Genomic DNA, 18,218 nt, shown 5'->3' on the forward strand with positions numbered 1-18,218 from the left:
GTCACTGAGTTTTAATCACTTTTTCCTGTGCAATTTAAGGTAAAACACACTTAAGAAATATAAAAAACAATTTTATAGAATATATTTCTATATAATCTTCATTGATCTAAGATTATTTTTAAAAAATCAAAACGGTTGCCTATACTTATGCATATTTCAGACATTTATTGAGTACCAGAACAGATGCAGTGTTGAATACATTATATGTGATGCCCTATTCAATACATGGATTGATACTATGATGCAAGTATTATCCAAATCCTCTTACAGACAGGAAACAAGGCTTCAGAACGTTTTTCATGGTCATGTATCTAATAAGTGGCAAACCAATACAGTTTTCACGGTGAAGTGGTGATTCTGATACTAAGTTCTCCTGTTCCAACCATAAACATTTTAGTTAGCATTGGTTGTTGTGTTTGTAATGTGCCGTTGAGTTGGCCCCAACTCATAGCGACCCCTCCTCGGGTTTCCGATGAGGTATCCTACAGTTATTTCCCCCTTTTTTCCCAAAGCCCAGTTATCCCTGATCACATACTCTATTACAAGTCCTAAAGTTAATGTTTCTCCTTTCCTAAGGTAGCTCTGTTGGCAAAGTTCTTAAGGCATCTAACTGTTGACCAGAAGCTAGTGGTTCAAATCCACCAGCCACTCCTCAGAAGGAAAGTTGGGCAATCCTCCTCCTTAGAGATATCACCTCGGAAACCCGAGGAGGGTTTGCTATGATTTGGACTTGAATTGATGGAGGTGAGTTTGGTTTGGTTTGGTCTCCTTTCCCAAAGACATGAGAGATGAGAAGAAGTCTTGGTCAGATATGTTGGTGGAAAAGAAGCAATGATACTATTTGGTTGTATGCAGTTTGAATCTTTATTCATTAAGTCAAGGTTCTTAGACATTTTAGTACCTTTACTATTTTACCCAACCCCAGAGTTTCCATTTAATAGTTACCTATTCCTTGTAAAGGGCAGAAGAGTCATTCTCTCACAAATACAACTATAAAAATAAGATAATGGCCCAAATCAAAGATTTAAAGTGTATATATGTAATTTACTGAACTCAAGGGAAGCACACTTTTTAGATAGGGTGCCAATATGTAAAACAGTCAGTTGAAAATGACTAGCTAATTAAACCAAATGCTGAAAATCTTCTCTCTTACAACACAAGAAGGAAAGCCTTTTAACAATTGCTGAATTTATTAATCCCCTTCATAAATTAAGGTACTTACACCAGACATTCTACTTTCTGTGCTGTTGTACTCAGTATAGCATTTAGCAATAAATTAGCTTCTGGTAGAAATCCCCAGTGGGCTTTATTTGTTTGAGCTTTTAATTAAGTTGCTGAAAGCAAACAATAACCCCCATCATATTATATGAGACTGTTCATTCCACAAAACAATAAACGTAGCTCCTGCATTTAACTGAAAGTATCTTCTCTCAACAAATAAGTTTTGCACCTTTTTTTTTTCTCATAAAAATAATACTAAACAGAGCATTTCTTGATAAAAATCCATAATAAAAAATGAGGATATCAAAGAAGAATATTCCCTTAGAAAATACTATAAAATGAAGTTTTCTTTCTCTGAAACTAAGTTTCCAAGTTCAAATTTTAAAATCACAGATGATTTGAATTTTCCTTTTCTCTTTATTTTTACTCTCCTTTTGAATATTTAGCAAATTTAACAATTCAAGAAAGGATCTCAGAGAAGGTGATTTAGAGTGGAAAGATGAATATCTATGCAGAACACAACACACAGGTTTTAACTGTCTTTAAAACAAATGAAATGATTAAAAATACCACAAAGAATATAAAAAATGGTAAAAGTATTGCTATTCTTTAACTCAACAAGAGCAACTCTTTCAGGATGGATATGATGCACTTTTTTTTTTTTAACATACCACTTTTTTTTTTATTGCACAGCCTCTCAAATACTCATATCAGATTTGTTTTCAGCAAATGAGAGGATAGAAGTTGTGATTAAATATAGTTCTTGGGAAAGAAGTGTGTGAACCCCTTAACAATAAGTCATGCAAAAAGGAGCCTGCCTACCTTTTGACAAAGGTAAGTCCCAAAGGTGATGATGATAAATGTTACATGGCTCTTCCTTTTTTTTAATGTTTATTTATTTATTTAAATTTTATTGTGCTTTACAGAGAAAGATTTGTTTACATTCAACAGTTCGTGTACATTTAATTTCATGTCCCGATTACCAGGCCAACCATAACAAACTCTCCTCCCCTCCTGTCCCTGTGACTACACCCTCCCTGTGCCCTTCTTAGCCGGGCATTCTTCTTTGTCCAGCTTTCCCTCTTTGTCAGTGCTGTCACTCTGGTGCCCCATAGCTAACTTCTCTAAGGGGTGTATCTCCCTAGGATAGGTGGGTGCATTGCCTTGGGATAGGTGTTCTGTAGGTCTTTCTACTGTTGGGCTGAGAGCCAATCCATGGGAGTGAGTCCAGTTCTAGGCCTGAAGGGTAACCCATGGCCATGGTCCAGGGGATTTCACCAGACTCTATGCAACTAGTAATTCTGGTCATTTCTGTGCTTTTGGATTTTGTTCCATATTTTTCTTTCCACTCTATCCAGGATCTCTAGGTTTGATCCCTTTCTAAGCAGTTGGCATTGGTAGGCTGGCACCATCTAGTTCTTCTTGTTTCAGGGTCCATCATATCCTTGGAATAATTATTTCCAGATGCCTTTGATTTTCTTCACTCTTCTTTGCTTCAGATGAGAGGAGACCAATAGTCGCATCTTACATGGCCACTCAGAAGATTTTACGACTCCAGTCTCTACTCAGGAGCTCTGGTAGCATAGTGCCTACGGCGCTTGACTGCTAACCAGAGGTTGGTGGTTCAAACCCACCAGCCACTCCTCGGAAGGAAGGTTGGGCAATCCTACTTCTGTAGTGATACTGCCTCGGAAACCCAAGGAGGGGTCGCTATGAGTCAGGGCTGACTCGACGGCACATAACAACAACAACAACAACAACAGTCTCTACTCAACAAACTAGATTGTAGAACAAGATTTTTATGTACTATGTTTTGCCAGTTGAGCATGATGTGCCACAAGACTACAGTCCTGAATCTGCTGGCCTGATAATTCTCTCTCTCAGGGTGTAAGGTTGTCTCTGAGAGTTTACTCCAACTCTGTCTTCTGTTGCTTCTGTAGTATGTGTGGCTAGTTTTGTAGCACAAGTGCATATGGAAGATCACCTTTAGACAAACCCATCCTTTGTCTAGGGTATATTCCTGTTTTCCTACCCCCACCTGATCTTCGCACTTGTCTGTGCATTTATCTGTCGTCTGGTATTTGGTAGTAGTGGTGATGCAGTATTGTGTGTGTAATAGTATTTGCCTCCGTTGTCTGTATCTTACGTGAATATTTCAGTGTCCTTTCTTTCCCAGTGTCATCATGCTGCTCCCAGACTCTTTCCATACCATCCCTCCCTTCACTCAGATAAACATGTGACCCCCAACTAGTCTGAAACTTTCCCTTCTCTTCCATCCCATCCCTGGTAACCTACAAAGTGACTGTTCTTCCCTAAGTAAGGCTTTCTTTGACTTTTTACAATAAGGGGCTCATACAATAGTTGTCCTACTGTGATTTACTTATTTCACTCAGCATAATGTCCTCCAAATTCATCCCACATTTTGAGATGATTTGTGCATTCTTCATTATTCTTTAATATAGCATGGTATTCCATGATGTGAATGCATGAAAGTTTGGTTATCCATTCATCTATTGATGGGCATTTAGGTTGTTTCCATCTCTTTGCTATAGTGAATTGTGCTACAATGAACATAGGTGTCCATATGTCTGTTCATGCGCTGTCTCTCACCTCTTTAGGATATATTCCTAGTAATGGAATTGCTGGATCAAATGGTATTTCTTTTTTTCATATTTTTAAGGAAACACCATACCATTTTCCACAATGCTTGTACCTTTTTGTAGTTCTACCAGCAGTATATGAGAGAGTTCTAATCTCTCTGCAACCATGCCAATATTTTTTTATTTTCTGTCTTGTTGAACTTTGCTATTATTGCTGGAGTGAGATGATATTTCATTGTTGTTTTGATTTGCATCTCTATAATGGTTAATGATCTTGAGCATTTCCTCATGTGTTTGTTGGCCACCAGTATATCTCCTTTGGTGAAGTGTCTGTTCATGTCCCTTGTCCATTTTTGAACTGGATTATTTATCATTTTGGTGTTGAGGTGAAAGTTTTTTATAAATTTTGGAAATAAATCCTTTGTCAGATATGTCATAGCCAAATATTTCTCTCCCAATCTGTAGGTTCTCTTTTTACCCTTTCGGAGAAGTCTTTCAGTGTGTAAAATAATTTAATTTTTAAAAGGTCCCAGTCATCTAGCTTCTCCTCCACTGCCTGTGCTCTTTGAGTTATGCTTGACAGTCTATGTATGCTATAAATCAGGGCTCCCAGGTTTTCTCTTATTTTATCTTTGATGAACTTTATAGTTTTGGGTTTTACAGTTAAGACTTTGATCCAACTTGAGTTTGTTTTTGTGTATGGGGTAAAGTATGGGTCTTGTTTCATTTTTTTCTGCAAGTGGGTATCCAAGTTTACCAGCACCTTGTGTTAAAGAGGTTATCTCTCCCTCACTTAATGGTTATGGTCCTTTGTCAAAGATCAGCTGTCCATAGATGGATGGGTCTATTTCTGGGTTTTTGACTCTGTTCCATTGGTCTATCTATCTATCACTATACCAATACCACACTGTTTAATTACTGTGGCTGTATAGTAGGTTTTAAGATTGGGGAGTATGAGACCATTAGTTTGTTTTTCTTCTTCTGCCTTGCTTATCTGAGGTCTCTTTCCTTGCCATATGAAATTAATAATTGGGTTTTTCCATATCCTTAAACAAAATGTTGATGATATCTGGTTCAGGATTGCATTGAATGTGTAGAGTGCTTTGGGTAATATTGACATTTTCACAATATTCATTTTTCCTATCCACAAACCGGGGAAGGGTCCTCCATTTATGTAGATCTTTTGTAGTTTCTTGTAGCAGTGTTCTATAGTTTTCTTTGTATACATCTTTTTTGTCTCTGTTAAAATTTATTCCTAAAAAGTTTATCTTTTTTGGTAGCTAGCCACTCCTTGGAAGAAAGAGGGGGCAATCTACTTCCATAGTGATACTGCCTCGGAAATCCAAGAAGGGGTCTCTGTGAGCCAGGTCTGACTTAACGGCACATAACAACAACAACAACAACAGTGTAAATGTTATTGTTTTCCTATTTCCTTTTCAGAGGGCTCTTTGTTGATGTAGGCTCTTTGTTGATGAAGAAATCCAACTTATTTTTGTATGTTGACTGTGTATACTGACACTTTGCTGAATGGTTCTTCTTTTTTAAGCTACTTCTCTTTGATAATACTTCAGACAACTGTTGAAAATTCATTGGAAAAGAAAGCATAATAGAGTGCAAATAGATAAAACTGTTATTGTTGTTATATGCCATCAAGTCGATTCCAACTCAGTGTGACCCTATATAACAGAGAGAACTGTTCCACAGTATCCCCTAGGATATAATCTTTGTAAGAACAGATCACCAGGTCTTTTCTCCTGTATATCAGCACACAAGAACAACAAACAAATGTTCAGGATGGAATATTTAAATTGTCTGTATTTAGCCATTTAATGGTGATTCAAGAGAATGTGAGAATTATCAAATAGTCTCATTATCACATGAAAGTAAAATGTTGCTGAAAATAATTCAGAAACAGTTGCACAAGTACATAATAGTGAACTGCCAAAATTCAAGTCAGATTCAGAAGAGGACATGGAATGAGAGATATTGTTGTTGATTTCAGATGGATCTTGGCAGAAAGCAGAGAATAGCAGAAAGATGTTTATTTGTGTTTATTGACTGTGAAAAAGCATTTGACTGCATGGATCATAACAACTTACGAATAACACTACAAGGGATGGGAATCCAGAACACTTAATTGTGCTCGAGAGGAACCTACGCATAGAGCAAGAGACAGTCGTTCAAGCAGCACAAGGGGATACTGCGTGGTTTAAAATAAGGAAAGTTATAAAACGAGGTTGTATTATGTCACTATATTTATTCAATCTGTATGCTGTGCAAATAATCCAAGAAGCTAAACTATATGAAGAAGAAGGTGGCATCAGGATTTCAGGAAGACTCATAACAACTTGAGATATGCAGATGACACAACCTTGCTTGCTGAAAACAAAAGGGCCTTAAAACACTAATGAAGATCAAGACTACAGTCTTCAGTATGGATTAAACCTCAACATAAAGAAAACAAAATTTCCTACAACTGCACCAATAAGCACAATCATTATAAACAAAGAAAAGATTGAGTTTAACTTGGATTAAATTTAATTTGGATCCACCGTTAACAATCATGGAAGCAGCAGTCAAGAAATCAAATTAAGTATTTCATTTGGCATATCTGCTGCAAAAGACCTCTTTGAAGTAGTAAAAAGCAAAAGTGTCAGTTTCAGGACTAAGGTGTGCTGATCCAAGCCATGTCATTTTCAATCACTGCATATGCATGAATAAGCTGGATAATAAATAAGGAAGACCAAAGAGGAACTGATGCATTTGAATTATGGTGTTGCTGAATAATACTGAACACACATATCATGAACTGCCAGAACAAATGAATCTGTCTTGGAAGAAGCATAGCCAGAATTTTTCTTCAAAGTGAAGACGGTCAGATTTTGACTCACGTCCTTTTTTTTTTTTTCCCCAACCCCTGATAGATAATGTTTATTGGGAATCTCTCTGAAAATTTCTTATACATGTCACTTTGTTTATGTGTGTGTGCATACGTGAGCATGTGTGTGAGTCTGTGTGTGTGTTTTGGGTGAAAATTTGCAAACCAAATTTGTTTTGCATGGATGAGTCAAGGATTTCACAGTCCGATTACCATCCCCAACCATAAAAAAGTCTCCTCCCTTCCTCTCCCTTTGACTACCCCTTCCCTGTACCCTTAACTATGCATTCCTATCTGTCCAGCTTTCCCTCTATGTGAATGCTGCCCCTCTGGTGTTTCATGGCTGATTGATCCAAGGGGTGCATCTCCCTAGAGTAGGTGAGTGCATCACCCTGGGGTAGGTGTTCTGCATGTCGGTCTTTTTACTGTTGGGCTGAGAGCCAATCATTGAAAGTGAGTCCATTTCTAGGCCTGAAGGGTAACCCAGAGCCATAGTCTTGGGGGTCCCATCAGTCTCTATCCAACCAGAAATTCTGGTCATTTCTGTGCTTTTGAATTTTGTTCTACATTTTTCCTCCTACTTTATGCAGGACCTCCAGTTTTCATCTTTTTCCAAGTGCTAGGTATTGGTAGCTGGGCACCATCTAATTCTTTTGGTCTCAGGGTCACAAAGGCTGAGGTCCTTGTGGTCCATCTCATCCTTGGAATAATTGTTTCCAGATGCCTTTGATTTTCTTAACTCTTCTTTGCTTCAGATGAGAGGAGACCAATAGTTACATCTTAGATGCCCACTCAGAAGCTTTTAAGACCCCAGTCGCTACTCACCAAAGTAGGTTGTAGAACAAGATTTTTATGTACTATGTCATGCCACTTGAGCATGATGCCCCCCAACACTATGGTCCCAAGTCCGCTGGCCTGGTAATTCTCTCTTTCAAAGTGTCTGGTTTTCTCTGAGAAGTTACTCCAACTCTGTCTTCTGTTGCTTCTGCAATGTATGTGGCTAATTTTGTAGCACAAGTGCATATGTAAGATTATCTTCAGCGAAATCAATCCTTGGTTTAGAGTATATTCCTGTTCATCTACTCTCACATGATCTCATCTATCTATGCATTTGTCTGTACCTTGGTGTTTGATGTTAGTGGTAACACAGTATTGTGCATGTTAATAGTATTTGCCTTTGTTGTGTATATATTATGTGCACATTTCTGCATCCTTCCTTTCCCCAATGTCATCATGCTAGTCACAGACTCTTTCCATACTGTCCCTTCCCTCACCCAAATCAACATGTCCAAAATAGTATGTACTTTGGACACATTACTAGAAGAGACCAGTCCCTGGAGAAAGACATTGTGGTTGGTAAAGTATGATGGTCAGTGAAAAAGAAAAATACTCTCATGAGATAGATTGATACAATGGCTGAAACAATGGACTCAAACATTCCAACTCTTGTGAGGATAGTTCAGGACTGAGTAGTGTTTCATTCTGTTGTACAAGGGTCGGAATCCACTTGATGGCACCTAACAACAATAACCATTCATTCAAAAGTTTGTGTTTATTGCTTCAGAAGTACCAGAAAGAGTACTCAGTCTGTTCAAGAACACCATCTATAGCAAAGTGGCAGTATCAAACCAAACCAAACCTATTGCCATCAGTCCTTTCTGTCTCACAGTGACCCTATAGGACAAAGTCATACTGCCCCATATAGTTACCAAGGCTGTAATCTTTATGGCTTCCAAAGCTATGATCTTTATGGTTTTCATGTCTATAATCTTTACAGTTTCTAAAGCTGTGGTCTCTATGAAAGCAGACTGCCACATCTTTCACCTATAGAGCAGCTGGTGGTTCAAACTGCCAACCTTTCAGTTAGCATCCAGTGGCTTTAACCACTGCACCATTAAGACTCCAAAGTGACAGACAGGTATCAAAAATAAAAGCAGGATGAAATGTAGAAAAACAAAAAACCCACAAATACAGGGAAATTACACAAAAAGAAATTTAAGACAAAAATATTTCCATAAATATTCACCACCTGGGAAACCCAATGGGGGTCACTCTGAGTCAGAATCGAGTTGATGGCAGTGAATTTGATTTGGTTTTATTACATGAGAATTTGCTTTTGTCAACAGAGCAGGAAGACCAAAACCTAGTAAAGACTTAAATAATACACCTATTTAAACACATAAATGTATGTCTGTGTCCATACTTTACTCTGCAAAAATATATTCACTAAATTTTTTACTTTTTTAAATTTATCCATTATCTTACAAATAGTTTTAGATACCTACTATGTATCAGTCATTGTCTACACTCTGGAAATACAGTGATAAAGCAGACAAATAAGTTTACTGACTTCATAAAGCTTGCATTCCAGCTGGGGTTAAAATGTAATAAGATGTAAAGAAGAAAAAAAAAATTAGATTATGATAATGTGCTATTTGGGATATAAATGGGAGATATAATAAAACTGTGGAATTTCCTATCACTGCTCACAAGATGATATTGGGACAATTCACCAAATACTTAAATAGATACCACATAGCATGCCCAAAATAAATTCTGAAATAAATGCCAAACATTAAAAACAAAATTATAATAGATTTAGAAGAAATATAAGTATTGTTTTCACCTGAAAGTTGGAAAAAACAAAAATAAAACATAAAAGATAATGTTCATTTACATATTGGACTAAATAACATAATTTTTTTTCAAGAAAAACAATGTCAAAAAAGTTTAAAAAAATCTGCAGATGAGGAGACTATATTTGCTATATATCAAAAGATAAATTTTAGAGTCAACTCTATGTAGAGAACTAGTCTGAATCAACAAGAAAAGGTCAAACTGAATATTCCAAAAAATAGAAATATTTTATGATGAAGCAAATCATAGAATAAATAGATACAAATGGTCAGCAAATATTTGGAATGATATTCCAACTCAAATTACAGTTATTTTCTTGTAAATATCACACATGAATGAACTTTATAGTTAATAATAGGTGGAAGAAAATTGGTGAGAAGCTACATGATGAGGGAGGGCGTCATCACAGCCTTTAAGGAAAGACCTGAATCATCAGTCTTGAAATCGGAAGGGATCAGAAATATTCAGAGAATATCTTTATCAAGAATATATGTTTAAAATCTCTTCTTGGATATATCTCAGGAATAAAAAGCAATAATCATTTGTCACTGGTGTCCTTAGAGTTGGTGTCACCCAGGGTAGTGATTCATGGTGTCAACTCTACCTCCACCATGGACCTTCTTCTGTACCAGATCACACAGAATCCTTAGTGATGTTTTTTGTACTATGTTACTTGTAAATTATAATTTCTCTGTATCATTGACGGTAATGGTAGTGATATAAGCAATTAGCAAAATTAAAATTATACTTTTAAATTAGAATATTATATTCACAGCCTAAATGTAATTACATTTACATAGTTTCATGTTGTTAAAGTGAAAATTCAGTAAGAACACAATAGAATTCAAAGTAGAAACATTGAAAAATTACATCAGAATTCATTTGAGCATAAAAGATAATGTTCATTTACATATCGGAATAAATAACATAATTTTTTTCAAGAAAAAACTGTTGTATAAGATATAGTAATAGATTAAGTTAGCTTAATCAATAACAGCCCAAATAATGTAGAAATTGTAGACAAATGTACACAAATATATAAAAAATGAACATTACCATAATCAATAAGCAAGAACAAATACACAAACATTTCAACACTTAGTGAACATCTCTACTAAATCAGATTTTTCCTTTCCTGACCTTCAAAGCTGTAAATTTGTGAATCACTTCATCAAAACCAATGTCTTTCACCAACTCATTTTCAATTGATAGTATTGCAAGATTGGAAAGTTTTGATTATCCTGTGGTAGATAGCAAATAGATTTTTATAAGTTTGAGCTTTGAAAATTTCTCTCACAGGAAGTCACAGACACACAGATCATCAGAAATAAATGTAGGCTTAGTAAACAGGTTGCAAGAGATTCTACAAAGTCCAATTCAGCTGTGTATGTCAAAACGTCTAATGTTGCCCGGTGTTTGGCTTCTTCCAGATCAGTCTCTGCTGCTTTCAGTTGCCTTCTTAGCCTTGGTACTTCTAGTAAACTCTCACTCTTGAATACCTCATCATAGAAAGTGGAAATTTTGGAACGGATCCCTTTAACCTTTCTTCTGTGACAGATATGACACTCTCTGGTTGAATAACCTCAAAATGGTTTCTACTCCCTTGATGGTTCTTGATCTCATCTGGAATTCAGAATGAAAGTGATCAGTGCACTAAAACACAGCCCTCTTACTTTCTCTTGCAGAATGAGTCCAGCATCACTTTCCTGCTCCCCATCTTCTCCTATTCTCTTCTTGAACATGGCTCTTCTCTCTAGTGCAATTTCACTGTCATCTGATTTTAAAAATATCTGTTCAATTGTATGCTTCTCTAGATGATTGTACTCTTCACGCAGAAAGAGTCTTAGTGCCCCTGGCTTCTCGAGCCATCTTGTTGAGAGTTAAGTCCTAAGTCTGTAGGTACTGCTGCATAAGATTAAACTCCTGAAGTGCACATCACACCAGAAGTGCACGTAGAACACACAAAGGAAATCACACATAGCAAGCAAAAGACCTCATGCTGCTCTTCTTGTGCCCAAAGTTTCATGTGGCTCAGAAAGAGTTTCAATCACCACCATAAACTTATCAAACTTTTCTTTAAGTAGCTTAACTTCAGCATTATGACCACCTGAGTGTGCTGTTCATAACATTTTCACTGACACTCCAGTATGGTCAATTAACACACATCATTCTTTGTTTGAAGCAGCAAAAAAAGAAAACTTTGTCTCAAGAGTTCCAAAAAATATCAAACATGATGCATTTTCACAAGAGTGCATTTTGCACAAGTGAAGTGGATGGTCCACACATCTATTAAAAAGTACCTTTCCTGTTCTTTCCCGTAAGAATGGCTTGCACTCTTCTGTGGATTTTAGCCACTGTGGCAGCATTATCTTAACCTTGAGTGCAGCACATGAATATGTCCTGTCCATCAACTTTCCAGATTTTTAAGATTGTTAGAACTGAGCCCAGCAGATTTTTTCTTTTTAAAGGGGAAATTCCTAGAAAAATTTATTTCACTTCAACTTTCTTCTAATTGATTTTTACATATCTGATAACTACAGACATCTGGTCAGTATGTAATATGTCAGGTGTGCTGTCAGACATGATTCCAAAGTACTTCACAGGCTTTATGCCCATGAAGAAGAGAAGACCAAAATAGATGACAGAAGAGACTCCAAAACTTGCCCTTGAGTGGAGAGTACCTAAAGCAAATGGAAGGAATGACAAGATAAAAGAGCTGAACAGAAGATTTCAAAGAGCAGCTCAAGCAGACAAAGCCAATTACTATAATGAAATGAGCAAAGACCTGGAGTTAGAAAACCAAAAGGGAAGAGCATACTCAGCATTTCTCAAGCTGAAAGAATTGAAGAAAAAATTTAAGCCTTGAGTTGCAATATTGAGAGATTCTATGGGCAAAATATTAAATGATGCAGGAAACATCAAAGAAGATGGAAGGAATACACAGAATCGCTGTACCAAAAAGAACTGGTCAATCTCCATCCATTTCAGGAGGTGGCATATGATCTAGAACCAAAGGTATTGAAAGAGGAAGTTGAAGCTGCAATGAAGGATTGGCGAAGAACAAGGCTACAGGAATTGATGGAATACCCATTGAGATATTTCAACAAATGGATGCCCCATTGGAGGTACTCACTCGGTTATGCCAACAGATTTGGAAGACAGCTACCTGGCCAATTGACTGGCAGAAATCCATATTTGTGCCCATTCCAAAGAAAGGTAATCCCACAGAATGTGGAAATTATAGAACAATATCATTAATATCACACACAAGTAAGATCTTACTGAAGATAATTCAAAAATGTTTGCAGCAGTATATTGACAGAGAACTCCTAGAGGTGCAAGCTGGATTCAGAAGATGACATGGAACAAAAGATATCATAGCTGCTGTCAGATAGATCTTGGCTCAAGGCAAAGAATACCAGAAAGATGTTGACTTGTGTTTTATTGGCTATGCAAAGGCATTTGATTGTGTGGATCATGACAAATTATGGATAACATTGAGAAGAATAAGAATTCCAGAACACTTGATTGTACCCATCAGGAACCTGTACATTGACAATGAGGCTGTCGTTCGACCAGAACAAGGGAATAATACATGGTTTAAAATCAAGAAGGGAGTGTGTCATGGTTGTATCCTTTCCCCATACTTATTCAATCTATATGCTGAGCAAATAATCTGGACTAGATGACGAAAAATGTGGCATCAAGATTGGAGGAAGAATCATTAACAACCTGAGATACGCTGATGATACAACTTTGCTTGCTGAAAGTGGGGATGACTTGAGGCACTCACTAATGAAGACTGAAGAATACTGTCTGCAGTATGGATTACATCTCAATACAAAGAAAACAAAAATCCTCACAACTGGACCTATAAGCAGCATCACGATAAATGGAGAAAAGATTGAGGTTGTCAAAGAATTCACGTTGCTTGGTTCTACAATCGATGCCAATGGAAACAGCAGTCAGGACATTAGATGACATGTAGCCCTGGGTAGGTTGACCGTGAAGGAACTCTTTCAAATGATGAGGAGTAAGGTTGTCTCCTTTAAAACTAGGGTGCCCCTGACACAAGCTATGATATTTCCAGTCACCTCCTATGCGTGTGAGAGCTGGACAATGAATAAGGAAGACCGAAGAAGAGTTGATGCTTTTGAGTTGTGGTGCTGGTGAAGAATGCTGAAAGTACCATGGACTGCTAAAAGAACTAACAGATCTGTCCTGGAGGAAGTGCAGCCGGAATGCTCCTTAGAAGCGAGAATGGCCAGACTTTGTCTTACCTACTTTGGTCATGTTGTCAGAAGCAACCATTCCCTGGAGAAGGATGTCATGCTTGGTAAGGTGGAGGGTAGACAAAAGAGGGGAAGGCCTTCAATGAGATGGATTGATATGGTGGCTGCGACAATGGGCTCAAGTATAGCAGGGATCGTGGAGCTGGCACGGGATCAGGCGGTGTTTCTTTCTGTTGTGCATGGGGTCGCTATGAGTCAGAAATGACTCAACGACACCTAACAACATAACAACAACTATGCCCATGATGGTTTCCCCTTCAGATGATTTGCCAGGGCATGTTTTTGATGCAAGACAAAACCATTAGTTTCAGTTACATATGCTCCAATTTAATCTCATCAGGTGCTCTTTTAGCACTGGATCATATTTTGAAAGCATCACAACCATTTCTAGAAAGTTCTCTTTATTCAGTGAAGATTCATCTTTGTGGCCATGGAATGTCAAAAACATTGTGATATGTTGCTTGGAAAGAAACAACATGATGTCAAGCAATCTGTGTAAGATGTCCCTCCACTTTTTATTCTCCATTTCCATCAAAGCAATAGTTTCAGCATCAGTGATTTTGTGCAACCTCAGTCCTGCTGCCAATATTTTCCCCCTTTGAAAGTAATGTAGGGGCTCTTCAGATGTCTTAACGGGTGTGTATTTTTGAGCTCAGTTTCTACCACTTCTGAGAACCATTCACAACTTTGGATGTTGCATCTGTAACACTAAGGACAAACAGAAGCAAAGGTAGTATGAATTCTTATTGAGAAGTGAGTAAACCATCCATGACTCAGGAATATTCTTGCCATTTGGCATCACCTTTTACATCACTCTTTTGAAAGGTGGTACACTTCTTTTGCTTTTGCATCTTGCCTTGAGAGAACATTAAAAGGCCCATCTTTGTTCTAAAAGAAGTATTTCTCCTATTGATGATTTCAACCTGAATATGATGTAAAATTCTTATCTCCCAGAAACAAACATGACACAAAACTTGCAAATCTTTATCCTTAATGTCACTCATTGCATTTACAATACCACAGCTAGAGTCAGTTTTAGCACCCTCTTCTGGTTCAAATTCTCCATTTTCAGTCTTTTCTCTGCTTCAAAACAAATGTTAGCATCAGAAAAATCAGTTTTATCAATTAGTGACTGATGAGCAGAGTCATCTGATATATGCTGCCCATGATCTTGTCTTTTGATATATTGATGCATGGGTTCAGCAAGTGTTTATTATTTAATTCTTCCCTCTTTTCCTTGCATCCAATTGACCTCTTTGATTTATGCATTCCATGTGGCATGATAAAATATAAAAAAAATAAATTAGTAATTTTTTTAAAAAAAAGAAAATATAAAATGTAAGTGGGTGTTACTTCTATCAAATATAAATTGTATTATGCCACTGTTTTTAAAACATAATTCAAACTTAAACTACGAAAATTTAATTAAATCAGATTATATCTGCAAGAAAGTGATTCTTTTAAAGAAAATTTTAAAAAGACTGATTCTTTAAAAAAATTGAATTTCAGGTTTGTTATCTTTCTAAACACGTATCAAGAAACATAAAATTTCCCCACTTCATATTTTAAACTATCAATATCTCTAGGTATCAGAAAGTTATGTAATCAATAATTATTATACATGTAGGCTTATTATAAATTTTAATCATAAAATAATATGTGATAAATATAGTTGCAAGTTGCTTAAATATAATACTCAGATTATATGAATTCTGACAAAATTGTTTTAAGATCTTTCATTATTGTGTTACATTACTAGTAATTCAGCAAAAGTCTTTTTTAATTTTTTTTCTTTAATTACCCCTTTTTTCTCAGGAAAGTTATTGATATAGGCCCAGAAATACTAATTATCATAATGTTGTAGTTAAAACACCAGAAAATTTTATGAAATTAGTAACTATGAAAACACCAGCAGCAATGAAAACAACAGTGTGTGCTTGTGGTGTATGAAGACGAAACTACATGATTCAAAATGTCTTTGTAACTGGGTAACAATGATAGCTCTGTCTGGAGTACATTAGAATATATAAAATGTAAATTAGCAGAATATTAGCCTTGTTTTTGTTGTTATAACTACAGAAATATTTTTATAAAAAAATAATTAATCTGTATTAAAACACTGCATAAAAATTTTACAGTCATTTTTGTATCATTCCCTCTGACTGTGTTATCTAGTGTGGTCTGCAACCTCCTCAATCCCCTAGTGACTACACTGCCAATTGTTTCTTCCATTCTCTTGCCATTCCACTTGAGAGACATTGAACTCCTAATACTTGAAAAGTGGAGATCTATAAGAAACAGAAAATTCTTGCTTTGGTTAATAAGCAGAAGACTCTTAGGAACAAAACTTACATGAATACAACAAGTCAAGTTAATTACCTGTACTATTGGGGGGAGGGGCAGGAAATCCTTGTGATAGAAGAGTAAGTAACTGAATTACTGGATAGGGTTCTACCCTTTCCCCAACCTTTATTCTTGTGTCAGTTATAAAAACACAAATACCACTATATAGAGGAAGTTTCATATTCCTGAGGATGGGCACTTCGGTAACAACACAAGTTTTTTTCTACCAATGTTCTAGTCTTCCTTTCAGATACCTGGGTGGTCATTCATGTGCATATAAGTGTCTTGAAAAAAAAGGTACACATTTTAAGTATTACAAGATTCACTGAATTTAGGTCTGGCCTAAAATTAATCTCAATGTACTCAAAGTGCCACTGTGGTCTCTTTGTCAATTATAGGAGTTTATGAAAGAGAAGCAAACAATGTGACTTTATTTCTCATTCATCTCTTGGAAGAATAATTAGAACATGAAAACCATCCTGCGACTACTTTTCCAGTTAATGATTACAGAGTTGAAGTAAATAACTTGAGCAACTCAGACAATTCCCCTAATGAATTCCTAACATATGAAGTTGCTATTCAGGATAAGATGATTACTGACTGTGTACCACTGATAGGACAGTGGTTTTCAAACTTGAGAGTGCATCAGAATCACCTAGGGCTTGTTAAAGTACAGGTTGTTCATCCCATTCCGAAAGTCTCTAGTGTAGTTGTTCTGGTTACCTAGTGCCACTCTGACAAAATATACCACCAATGGGATGGTCTTAACAAACAGGACTTTATTCTCTTAAGTTTGGGAGGCCAGAAGTCCGAGTTCAAAGTGCCAGGCTCTAGGGGTTGGGTGAAAGCCCCTCAGCCTTGGGCTTCAGCTCTGTCTCCAGCTCCTGGCCCACTGAAGCTAGAGGCTTTTCTTCATTCAGACAGCTGCTGACTGCTGAGGCTGCCAAGCCCAAGGTTGACAAGTAAAAAGGCACAGTCCCGATGATACCAAACCACATGGCAGGCCATCAATTCAAGTCCATTTTAAGTTTCAAGGTCGGAAGAGCAAGGCAGGCTGCTGAATAATGACATGGCTACATGCAGGATCCAAGAGTGCCATAAACTAGAGACCATTTCCAAAGTGCTGCTTATATACAGGAAACAGGCCACATACCCAAAGCAGCTACTCAGCTCCTTGTGGTAGATCCCACCATGGAGTTGATTGCCAGTCTCATCATGGGGAATACTACATCCAGCTGCCCAGCCACTCAACTAGGCCTAGACAAGCTGCCATATAAATTTAACTATCACAATGGGTATTCAGTCAATTCCTGGAGCCTTGTTCTTTGCCAGTTCCTTCAGTGTAGCTTCTACTTCCTCCTTCAATACCATTGGTTCTTGATCATATGCCACCTCCTGACATGGATGAAGATATACCAGTTCCTTTTTGTACAGTGACTCTGTGTATTCCTTCTATCTTCTTTTGATGTTTCCTGCATCATTCAATATTTTGCCCATAGAATCTTTCATATTGCAACTAGAGGCTTAAATCTTTTTCTCAGTTCTTTTGGCTTGAGAAATGCCAAGCATGTTCTTCCCTTTTTGTTTTCTAATTCCAGGTCTGGCAAATTTCGTTATAGTAATTGGCTTTGTCTGCTCAAGCTGCTCTTTTAAATCTTCTGTTCAGCTTTTTTATCTTGTCATTTCTTCCATTTGCTTAACTACTCTCAGCTCAAGGGGAGGTTTAAGAGTCTCTTCTGACATACATTTTGGTCTTTCCTTCCTTTTTTGTCTTTTTAATGACTTCTTGCTTTCTTCATGGATGGTGCTCTTGATGTCATCCCATAATTCCTCTGTTCTTTGGTCACTGGTGTTCAATGCATCAAACCTATTCTTTAAATAGTCTCTAAATTCAGAAGGGATATAATCAAGGTCATATTTTGGCTCTCATGGACTTGTTTTTATTGTGTTCAACTTCAACTTGAACTCGCAAATGAACAGTTGATGGTCTGTTCCACAATCAGCTCCTGCCCTTGTTTAGGCCAGAGATACTAAACTTTTCCATTGCCTCTTGCCACAGATGTGGTCAATCTGATTCCTGTGTATTCCTTCTGGTGAAGTCCATATGAATAGTCATCACTTATATTTTTGAAAAAAAAAAAAAGGTATTTGCAATGAATAAGTCGTTGGTCTTACAAAATTCTATCATGCAATCTCCAGCATTATTTCTGTCACCAAAGCCAAATTTTCCAAATTGATTCTTCTTTG

Source organism: Orycteropus afer, unplaced genomic scaffold, assembly GCF_000298275.1.
Source record: "Orycteropus afer afer isolate SDZICR_OR568_19922 unplaced genomic scaffold, OryAfe1.0 scaffold00836, whole genome shotgun sequence".
Classification (NCBI taxonomy): Eukaryota; Metazoa; Chordata; class Mammalia; order Tubulidentata; family Orycteropodidae; genus Orycteropus; species Orycteropus afer.